Genomic DNA, 12,341 nt, shown 5'->3' on the forward strand with positions numbered 1-12,341 from the left:
AGTCCCTCCAAGCAAAACCCATGTTGTCTTCATCAGTAAAGACAGGGTTCACTTTGTACATGGTTTCTAGGTAGTAAAGGAGATTGCCTTGTTTCAATTTCCTGAAGTCTTCCTGATCATTTCACTAGCAGTTTCGCAGCTCATGGTATTCAACCTGAACATCGCTGATACATTAGTGTGTATTGAAGAGCTGGTGACACATCTAAATACCAAATTTGGTCGTAGCTTCCAACATTCCTCATACCACTACTCACCAAACATCTGGTAGACAGGCCAGAGACTGGAGCTAACACACTCTTTCCAGCTCTGTCTGGATTTTATTGGTCTGCCCAAGGCAGGCCAACAAAAATCCTCATTGAACCCACGTTATTTTCATTTTCATTATTACACGCCTCTGGAACTGATATGTCCAGATCAGTTGCCTAGATCTGACAGGACTGGATCACTTTGTTGGATCTGCTAAGACAGTAGTGGCATGTTTGATGACATGGTTTGAGGACCATTTATGCAGAATTGACAGCTGCCTTTGATGATGATACAAATTATACTATTATACTAATATTGATATTTGTTGGGGGTCGAAGGGGGCCTGCAGTGCAGCAGCATAGTGCTTAGTGCTGTTGCCCCACAATAAGAAAGTTGCAGGTTCGGATCCGCGGCCTGGGGCCTTTCTGTGCAGAATTCGGATGTGCCTGCATTGTATGCTAGCTAACCAGTTAGCTTAGCAAGTCTAAAACTTAGTCAAAATTTTCTGCAAAGAATGAAAATTGTCATTACCATCACACAAATCATGTCAAAAATGTCTGGGTTGGGGACAAGCCCAAAGCAGTGACAATCTTGCACGTTTGAATTTTGAACACACTGAAAAAGTATTAAAATGTCATCATTGAGACAATTATTTTTTCATCGCTACTACAACCTAGCCTTAACAAATACAATAATTGTTTTTTCTTGAAAATCTACCCGTGGAGACCGATGAACTCCCTTAATCAAAGAGTCACCCACACCTATTTTCTACTAGTCAACACACTCCACAGCTGTATTTAAAGACCAGCTCTCCACTCTCTTTACATTGTTCAGTCCTGTATGCTGATGACTTGATGACTTTAGCGCTTATTTACTTTATTCTGTTTGGATTATTATGTCACCAGCATCCCTCCTTGAGCTTCAGGTCCAGACCTCTATTACCTCTATTACCACTTTCAGCTTTGTTATGAATCATTACTAGCATAATCAAGTGGAACTTGAACCCAAGGTTCCTTTGACACTTTCCATTCATGCCAACCTACTACTTTGTTGGCAGGTCTGAATTTGGCTAAATTTTAATCACCACAGAGCATCCTGTTAGCCAGTCCTCTTTAACATAACTACTATGAAGTGATTTGGTCTCTCCCATATCACATATCCCATATAACTATCACTGAATAAATTCTTTAGAACCTTGTCATTTAATCTGCAGGGTAAAATAAGGTTTCTTTGTCATTTTCTCTTATGTTGAGCAATAATCTTTTCCAAACTTTGGTGAAGTGCCATAAACTGAGCTCCTCTTCTGGGACTGAGAATGATATCATTGTTTTCTGCCTTTTATCATTCCTCTGGCCAAACTGTGTGTGTAATGAACATGTATAGGGCTATGAACATTTGTTTCTGGCATGTTTATGTTTTTTATACTGTCTCAATGGCTGTTGTAGGATTGTAAATAATTAAAGAAATTACTATCTCAGGCTTCAGTTGCTGTGACCACTAATACTTCAGAATTATGGGTTAGGGTTAGAAGCATAGCTGAGTGATGGGTCAATGACCCCATGAGACCTTTTGTTTCTCCAGAGTTGTTTTTGCCTGGTATGCAACCATTTGTTGAGGTGGTGTTGCCTAAAATACACAGATGCATCAGCATCTCTTTACTGTTACTTGGCAAAGGATTTGGTACATTCCATATATGGCTGTGAATGGAAACTCTTCTTCCCACTTGGTTCTCTCTGTGGGCTTCAGGAACATAGGATTCAAGTGTTTCCAAAATAACACACATACACGTACAATAGTCATTCTGTGACTATGTGTAGGAACTAACTGATATGAGCTTCTCTGATTCTCAATGTCTGGAGCCATAAAGAAAATCTCAAAGCAAATTTAAATTTTGAGAATATAACCAGAAGTCCATGATGGTACATAAATGGCACTGTGTGGTACTGTGACAGTTGCCACAACTTGTGCTTTGTGAAAACTGCCTAGTTGCCTGGTTTCCAGGCCCTTATGAAGGCAGGTAATGGACTGGAAGGCTTAGCCCCCCCACTGCAGTTCTGTAAACACTGACACCATTGTCGCTCTTGTTATTGCTCTCTAAAACTGTGGAGAGCTCTTTAGATAAGTCAACAATAAGAGCACAGGGAGGTAAACTTATTTGAAAGAAGAATAAACCAAATTAGGTTATTTTTTTCATGTCACTTTCTGAACCAGCAATGAATTGTGATGATGAGGGTAGAAATGAGGATGTCTGTTATTCTCTTCACTTTTCAGTGGTCATAATGTTATGCCTAAATTGTATATGACCAAAGTTCTCTGGAGCTGCTCCATAGCTGTATGAGGTGAAAGAGCCCAGGACATTGCTGCTCTGCAGACACAGAAAATTTGCACCAGAGTCAGAGGTAGGGTTTGCTCTGTGTAGAGAGAACTGGCAAAGCGTTCAATTAATGGGGAGAATGATCATGGTAACGCACGTGTGTGATTGTTATGTCTCACTGACAGAGATATGGTGGCACGGGATTCATTTTGAGCTCTGATTTACCTTCTCCTTAACACTGAAACCAGTGTTGATATCTGAAGAATGGGGTTAATAAACTTTTCTGATGCAAGGAATAGTACATATCATCCTGGAAAATGACCATACCATAGTTTATTTTTGGAGGAAAGCAAAGCAAGACAAATTTATTTGTACAGCGGCAAATCATAACATGTAGTTATGTAGTTATTACAGAGGCCCAACATGTCCTTCCGAAGCAGGCACTTGACAACTGTGACAAGGAAAACCTTCCTTTAAGAGGTAGAAACCTCAGAACCAGGCTCAGGGAGGGCAGCCATCTGTGTCGACTGGTTGAGTAGGTGTAAATTGCAAAACCTTTAAATTTAGATCAGGTATCAAAGGAAAACTTTTTTGTCTGCAGCTCCGTGGAACAGAGGTTAACAGGTCAGACTTAGTTAGGGAAAACCTAGCATCAATCAGTCTCTGATGGTAGTTAGTTCGAAACGTCCTGACTTTTTGCTGAGACTGTACACCTTTCCCTTCCCAAACAGGTTCCCCTGAATCCCCCATGTGTTCATCTGGTCCAGCTGTTGACACTTATTAAATATAATTTCTGTTTTATAATATTAGCTTTGGTTATAGTTCTGACCAACACTCTTGATGCAATCAGTTTTTAATGTGATTCTGACTCATATAACTGCTGCCAGTAAATTACTTTTAACAAGGAAACAACAATTTTTTCCTTGCATAAGGAAATCATAGGGAATCTTCAACTTCACACGACTTCTGTGGATTTCACTGATGTTGTAAGGCCATGGAGAATCTCCACACGTGGTCTTTTGACCTTTAGGTTAGGTTGTCAGAGAACAGAGTGGAGATTTCAGTGTTAGAGTTTGAATGGAACATAGTCTGAATCATAAAGAGGCAAATGACTCATCAGACCAGTATGATCTGGGTTTTGTTTTTTGTCAGCATTAAAACATCTTTTTCTTACTAATTACTACTAACTAAGTGTTTGGAAAATTACATGGAAATATGTGAAGTAATCTGATCACATATAGGGTTAGGGTGACACACAACTACACAGAACCTTTTTTCCATGTTCTATGATTTTTTTTCTTAAGTGAAACAAACATGAGAAGTCGTACAAATGAACCATGTCCATTCTGAGGAAGTCAGAATGATGATGGTGGATATGGTGGTCTGAATGTGTATTTCAGGTTGTCAAACCTTTCCTTATTTTTTTCATTAAGTACTGTTCTAATTCAGGTCTGCATCCAGTCAGGTACAATCCAAATTATTAAATCTCCTTATGTCAAGTTGGCATAGCCAAGAGATTACAGCTCAGAGCTGGGCCTGAGCTGCTAGAATTGGCAATACAAACAAATTTGAGAATGGGGATTTGGGCGTGGTGTGTTGGCTACAGTTTAGGATGACAATACTCCTGTGTAATATACACATTTTTGGTTGAACCATCATGACCCCTGTATGTATGAATTTGAAGAAACAGGGACAGCTTTTTTTTTACATGTTTTGTCATGCTCCATCAGATAACAATGGATGCCTCATGGAATTAAAAACAGGAAGTGAATCAGTGGACTGAGATAGTCACACTTCCTGACTCCCTGGCACACACTAAGAGGAGAAGCCATCTCATTTTTTAATTTTTAAGACTATGGTATGTTGTAAAAAACAAAACTTACACAGTGGGATTGTACGGAGGTTCTTTTCTGTAAAAGCTCAGAGGTCCGTTTCGCAAAGCAGGTTTTCGTGGAAATGGTCTTAATAATAATAATGCGGCATAGTGATTAGTCCTAAACAGAAGGTCACAGGCTCGGTTCCAGGGCCTGGTAGAACATAAATGAATATTTGGAAATTGCCACCACACTGGTGGTGCCAACATCTTTCTCTGATTAGGTAACACGGTTAACTTTCTCTGATTAGGCGAATCAGCACTTGAATTTAAACTGAACATTAAATGAATTAGTAATTGAGTTACAGCATAATGTATGTATTTTATTTAAATCTCCTACACCAAGTTTTCCCAAAGTCACTCTCTCTCCCAGTTCCTCTCCTAGTCCTTATCCTGCAGACGGTATTTCATCACCATCCTGTGTTTCTGCAATGCCTGCTGCTCCCCAAAAAGTCCAAAGCATGTTCACGTCTTAAATAGGGTATCGTAGTATTTAGTGGGCACAGACAGAAATGGACAGATGCAAAGTGCCACTGATCAATATTGACAAATGCAAGCAACACAGACCAATGCAGATAGATGCACAGACAGAATCAAATACCGTGTCAAGACCAGGCTAGGACTCAGGACACAGGTGAAGGGTTCAGGTGTATCAAGTAAGTCTTTATTGTTTACTTCCACAAGGACTCCAACATTGAGAAACAAACAGGCTATGAACCCATCTCTATCAATCACCCCTCTTCCATACGGGAAGAGGCGTGGCTATGAAAAAAAAAAATATATATATATAAAAAAAACAAACAAACAAAAAAAAAAAACACTCCACTAAAAGGAGGGAAAAATACAAGACTATAAAAGGTTTATCAATAAATAGAAATCACTACAAAAAAGGCATAAACAACAACAACAAAAAAACTGAATAAGTGGAGCCACTAATCTATGAAAAGGTAAGGAAACAAAAGATCACTCATCATGAAGGAAACAAAGGGCTATGAACACATTAACTATGGTCTAAACTAAGGTGTGAAAACTTACAACAGAAAACTCTCACTTGGAGGAAGAAGGACCGGAGAGAGAGGAGGAGGGAAGGGGAAGGAGAAAGAAAGAAAGAAGGGGAGAAAAAAAAAACAACCAAAAAAAAAAAAAAAACCCCCACCACACAAGGCTGTGGTGAAGCGCTGGGGCGTACACACAGGTACAAAACACACTAGCACAAGACAAAGGGAGATGCAGACTATTTAAATACAGGGTAATGGGGAACAGGTGGAAACACTCAGGAAGCAATCAGACCAAGACACATGAGGAAGGGCAAGTGACCTGAAACTAGAGGAGAGTCACTTTTTATAGATGTGGAGACATTTTCACACAAGTGCATTGGAAAACACGGTGGGGGGTAGTAAACAAAGATGCTGCTTTTGTTTGTTTAGTTTGTGTGAAAAACAAGAAAAGGAAACAGTCTGAGAATAGTGAACACAACTGAGTGTCTAATTGTGTACACATGCTTTGTCTACATGTTCACAGAGGGGACCCCGGAACCCCTTTGACGGAGTTATATTAGATATGATTATATGAAGTGGCTTTAATCCTGATAAGACTGCTGCCTCAGACACAACATTTAAACTCAGGTGATCTCCACCCCTTCCTTCCTACCTGCAGATCTGGCTGACTCACTGCATCTTTGCACCACTGTTGCCCATCCCTATGAGTCAGAGTATGCACCCTCATCTTTATGAACCTTGATAACATGTGTTGTGTTTAGAGGCAGGCCTTCCTACACGTGTCAGAGGCCCTTCCATAGGGCACCATGCCATGGTGGGTGCCAATTATGCAGCCAGCCCCACCAATAAAATAATTATTATGTTGAACTATCGTCCAATGTGAGCTGGGATTGGCTCCAGCAACCCCTGCAACCTGAAAACAGATAAGTAGTAGAAGATGAATGAACGAATAGACAGAATTTATTGTCAGCTTTTGGCATCAGTCTATACCTCTAACTATGCAAACATTTTCATGTAGGTTAATGAAATGACCCAACTCTGTGCTCAAAAAAAATTCTTGGCCCTAATAAACATGAAACAATATTTTCAAGTAAACTGTAACTGAAATGTATAAAACTAAAAGTTAATTTAATAAGAATAATTAAACATTATGTAAATATGATCTTCACAAATATAATGTAAACTGATCAAGTAAACTTTATCTGATTGGACCACAGAAGAGGACAGTGGGTGTGCGTCAGCATGTTGTCACCATGGTAACTACAGTGATCAACGGGTTCGACCACCCTGCCCTCACGCACTTGGCACTGCGGACCGTGCGTTGATCCTGACTCCAGACTGACTGATGGAGATGAGTATGTGGTTCAAGTCACTAAGGTAAGTTTAATTGTTTGAAATATATTGTGTAAATGGTAGTAACATGATATTTTAGACGTATATTGATGTATTCAATTTTTTTCGAGTTTCTCAAAGACAATGCAAATGCTTTGGCATTTTTGAAAGTCTGGTGAAGGGAGATTAGGTTAGCACTGTCAATGCATGGTTATGGCTTTTAGCATGCGCTAGGAGCACTGCTCCCACCCTATGCTTCCACCCCCATTATTTGAGCAGAATGAAGCTAATGGCTACTGTGGTTCAGGCTGCGTTATTTACTTTAGATACATTGGGTGTCGTCAGGTCCGAGACGAGGCCGGTTGTTGAGGCGGGACGTGACGGCCTCAGGCCAAGCGCTAGTACTGAGCTGTTGGCACCTGCTGCAGGAGTTTGGCGCTAAGTCACTGGTTCAGTCTACAGCGGAAAAGATTAATTACAGCCAGGCTGCAGTGTTTTAAAAATATCCAAATGGTATTATTTTAATGGTCATGGTCAAGTGCCGCTCATGTGGGAATGCTCCCTTAAATTTAAATAGTAATGTCTAAATCTGCTCCAAGTTTAAACTCCCTTGAGCTGACTTAAGTAGTGTACAAGTGAAATGATTGATTAATGTAACCATTCATATGGGTGGTGTTATTTACACTCTGAGATGAATAATAATCTATTAAATTATTAATTTTCTTTTGCTTTGTTATCAGTTAGTTTTGAATTTTGACTGGATATGTGTTGCCCAGCTAACAAGAACCAGCTAGGTTATAGTTATCTACAGGCCTTTGCTTGCAAAAAAAATAAAATAAAAAATTATTTTGCGTACAAACTTCTTTAACTTAATATCACTAGCATTAACAGTACTCTCTAAATACGTAAGCACATTGCATTGTTAATTAACATACTGACTCAACATGGTAAAAACACTCTGAATTCAATGGGACTTTCACATTGAACTTGCCTAATAAAATTACATGGACCTTCATGTAATTGAAATAATTAAAGTCAGTTTTTGGTACAATTAGTTTTTTGAGTGTGACCTTCCTTTAACCATTACCTGAAAAAACACACCAAAAATTCTGAATATGAAGAAGCCTCAGCCTTTCGAGGTACAGTTTAGAAAAAAGAGAAAAGAAAAACCGGGTAATATGCTAAGTATGTATGTATGTATGTATGTATGTATGTATGCATGCACTAAGGGTGCAGTTTTGATATGTATATGTTAAATTCACTGATTAGCATTCATGATGGTCATGCCAGCTAGCAGAAGCAGCAATGTCATGTAATCTTGTTAGTAGAGCACAGATGCAAAGGAAGGACATGATGAACAGACATACATATAAGATGCATGTTGGGGGAATAGTGTATAAAAAATAGTTCAACATAATAATAAACTCGAACATTTCAGAAAGTGAGTGCCATGGGTACTCTGTGTGACTGTCAGTATGTGTCATCTCTGTCTTAGTCATACTCAGGGTTGTAGTAACAGGGAAATTATGCACACAGTTAACTTAAAAAACTGTGATTTATTTAGTTAAGATAAAGAGATGACAGCCAAGACCCACCAAAAGAAACATTATCCTGTCACCCTCAACCTGCCAGTGACGAAAGTGCCTGCTTCTTTAGGTGAGCAAACTGCTCATCTCGAATCAAATCAAACTATATCTATTTATATAGGACCAAATCATAACTAAGTTACATCAAGGTAAAAAAGTTTGGTCCAGACCTGCTCTATATGTAAAGAGATCCAACAGATCCCCCGATGAGCAAGCACTTGCCAACAGTGGCAAGGAAAAACTAAAAACTCAGGTTTTTATTATTATTTTGTGACTATTAGTTTTGATTCTTTAGTGTGCACTTTGCATTTGTTCTTAGCGAGGGTTTGGAATAAAATTTGTTGCACGACTAAAATTTTTTTGTTTATATTTTGCCAATTATATTTAAAAGTTTTATTTTAAATAAAACTTTTTTACAATGACAGTAAAAAATAAAACAATTTTGATCTGATTTGATTTTTTCTATATATATATATATACATTGTTTAGATAAATATACAGTACAAAGGATTTGCATTATAACCGCTTGTGTTGCACACTTCTTTAACACGACTGGCAAGACTTTAAAGATGAAAAAAGCGAGCGTGAATTAGCAGAGCCTCAAGTCGAGCACCTTTCTTGGACACCTAAAACTGTCGTAAGTCAATTTATATTAAAGCATGTGTAAAAGCATTACGATCAGTTGGCGCCGTGGCTTAGTTGGTTAAAGCGCCTGTCTAGTAAACAGGAGATCCTGGGTTCGAATCCCAGCGGTGCCTTTTATTTTATTTTTTTTTTGCCTAAAGACAAATTTGTGTTGGATGTGGGGAAGCACAGTAGCAGAAAGTTTAATGCTGTATCCCCACAACAACCAGCTCGAGGGTCCTCTCTGTGCGGAGTTCATGTTCTCGTGCTTTAGTAGGTTTTCTTCGGTTACTCGTGATGTGTTTGTCGCGAACGATACGATTTTTTTTTTTTTTCCTGTTCAAGCTGCACGTAATTGGTCAGCACCATGAGCACTGAGCAGGAGAGGGAGGGGCGGGGGCTACACACAGCACAGAGAGAGGACAGTCGCTGGCACACCCACACAGAGATGCTGGAAAACAGGTGGGGATTGAAAATGAGTGGCAGGAAAAGAAGTAAAATTATGATGCATTTCAGTTTCATTGCAAGCAAAGGCAGAACGGGTGACCAAGGCTTCAGTCTATCCAAGCCTTGCACATGTGATGGCATGGAGACAGTGTATTGTGGCCACATCCGTCCTCTCTGAGTGAATCTTTTAAAAAACAGGGCAAATAATTATAGAGAGGGAACAGAAGAGCCCCCCCCCCCATGCTAAGGCACTTGGCTTTTCTCAATGCCAACCTTCTCTCAAGACTAGCTGAAACTGTTACCTGTTTTTTCTTTTTGTTTTACACATTTTTATTTATCGTTATTGTGTTGTTATTGTTTTTATTTTGTTCTTTTTATATTTATTGTTGTTTCACACTAAATAGTTAAAGGTGGATGAATAAATAAGTAAACAACCGGAGATTAGACCTTTTGTCTAATTGAGAAGGGTCTTTGTTTTTGTAATTATTTAAACACATTTATTTTTTGTAACACTCTGCCCCATGTTGATTATAAGTTATATGAGTAATGAATATTTGATATAATGTACGTTTTTAAATTTAGTAATTCATTTTACATTATTATTTATGGTAATAGATTAATTTAAGCAACAAAAAATCTGAGGAGCCACTTTAGAGCTGAAAGAGCCGGTTCTTTTTAGTGAGCCGTGCCAAGATAACAGCCTCGCTAAACAGAGCCGGAATTTACATCATTACCGGTTCCTCCGGTTTCCTCCCACCCTGCAAAGACGTGCATGTTTAGATCAAGTGGTAACTATAAATTGAGTGTGAGTGGTTGCTCGTCTCGGTCTGTCTGTATGTTGGCCCTGCGATGGATTGGCGATCTTTCCATGCTGTACGCCCCTGTGAGCTGGGATTGGCTCCACGGAAAGTTGAATAAATAAAATATATATCAATAAAATGCATGAATATTAGATAATAATTTGGTTTATGAAATAGTGAACTACATAAAACACCGCAAATTGAAATTTTAATGTGTTTACGTCGAAAAAGCAGTATCGCTGCGAGCAGGGTTCGAACCTGCGCGGGAAGATCCCATTGGATTTCAAGTCCAACGCCTTAACCACTCGGCCATCGCAGCTTGTAGCAGTCAATATAAGTATCGGTCTTTTTCATATATTAATCAGTGTCAGTCTTATGTTTTGGTAGCGCTGAAATCAACTGTTCATCTCTGTGTGTGGATAAATAAAAGGGAAAAAGAAAAATTGTTTAGTAATTATGTTTAATAGACAGACAAAAGTAACAAACAAGTATTATCTAATTTAATACCTTTTTAGCATTTTTTTTTCTCCTCTCGTCGTTACTTGTTATACATGTTGTCTCTTGTGTCTGTCCACTTCTTTCCATGTTAACAAATGTGAGGCTACCATCCACTGGCATTACAGAACAAATCAATCTCATGTTAGCCTTAGCGGTAACGTTATTACGTAAACCATAAAAGCATAGCATCATGTCCTATCAAAAAAACTGCCACCTGCTGAAGAATAACAGACAATGGAAATGCTGACATTCGCTTCAATGTAAGTCAGACAATGAATCTTGCCCGGAGGACCTGGGGCTGCGGAGAACTACAAGAGGCACAGTAAAAAAAACAAACAAACTACAGACTACAGGGAGGACAACAGAAGAATAAAGGATGAGGGCCACAAACAATGGTACAACATTATTTTAGTTTCTTGAAGGAAATTACTAATTCATTTGGATCGGAATGCACCTCTGGTTGCGTTCTGGGGGGGATTAAGTAAATCAAGCCGATGACGTGGAGCAATCAAAGTAACTTTAATGGGTGAACTGAAGGATTGTGGCTCTTCGAACAGTCTAAGACGTTCAGCCCTGCAGGTTGCGCCTCCAAAGTTCCTGGGAGGTTGAAAAGTGTCACTCCCCGACCAGTGGCTGGAAAGTCTATCACCCAGTACCTGCAGTACCCAGTACCTGCAGTTTTACTTTGATATCACCTGTCGGAACACGAAAGGATCTCAAGAGATCCCTCTGTGGAAAGTTCCACGGGAGGGACTGGTGACGACAGCACGATCGAAACCTGGTCATAGTTTGAGATGATCGCGGTACACGCCGTGCCGCCGCTAGAGTACAACAGAGGGGACGGCCCTTATAAATATTGGCTCGTGGTGTGATGTTCGTGTCCCATCCTTCTGCCCCAAACTAGGAGTTTAAGGGATATCATTATTATATCATTAACCTTCAGGTGCTCAACTGGAGTCACTCCACATTCAGCAAGAGGAGGTGAGTGAAAATTTAAGCCAATTCTACGATTCCCAACAACACTTAGACAATTATTATTATTATAGTATTAAAGAAGAACCAGAAAGGGCAAAATATCAGTCAAAATCTAAACGTGTTAATTAAATTAAAGTGAAATAACTTAATGTAAGTCGAATAGAAATATTGTAACAGCCCACTCATGAAATACTGAATCCAATGCACAGATTACTGCATAAAAGATTTCACTAATCAAATCTTAACAGAACCTGCTACACCGACAACATAACAACAATAATAGTGAGATAATAATATGAATGTTCTTTAGTAACACTTCATTTTGTGTCTCATTTGTCAAAATTAACAGGTCATCACTCTACTGGACAAGTTGATGTGTTTGATGTGTATGTGTTTAGAAACAGAAAGTGGGCTAAACCTTTACTTGGATCCCCATCCTCAGTTAAGAATCTAACCTGTTTGTGTGTACCTGCCTGTCTCTGAACCTGGTGATATTCTCAGAACACCTGTCAGCTTATTGTCTATCAGTTTGGAGTGATCTTGTTTGTGCAGCATGAGCCTGGCATGACTTGACCATTTTTGACCTTGTACAGCAGGTACTGGATGAGGCACCAGACAGAGGGTTAATTAGGATTTGTTACTGGTTGA

At 39.2% G+C, this 12,341-nt stretch overlaps 2 non-coding genes across 2 annotated transcripts; one reads left to right on the plus strand and one right to left on the minus strand.

The window, feature by feature from the left end:
• Positions 1-9,033: 9,033 nt before the first annotated feature.
• trnat-agu (transfer RNA threonine (anticodon AGU)) lies at positions 9,034-9,107 on the plus strand. The gene has a single exon. It is a non-coding gene; the product is annotated as a tRNA-Thr (tRNA).
• Positions 9,108-10,457: 1,350 nt separating this feature from the next.
• trnas-uga (transfer RNA serine (anticodon UGA)) lies at positions 10,458-10,539 on the minus strand. The gene has a single exon. It is a non-coding gene; the product is annotated as a tRNA-Ser (tRNA).
• Positions 10,540-12,341: the final 1,802 nt, after the last annotated feature.

This window comes from Echeneis naucrates, chromosome 18 (assembly GCF_900963305.1).
Source record: "Echeneis naucrates chromosome 18, fEcheNa1.1, whole genome shotgun sequence".
Classification (NCBI taxonomy): domain Eukaryota; kingdom Metazoa; phylum Chordata; class Actinopteri; order Carangiformes; family Echeneidae; genus Echeneis; species Echeneis naucrates.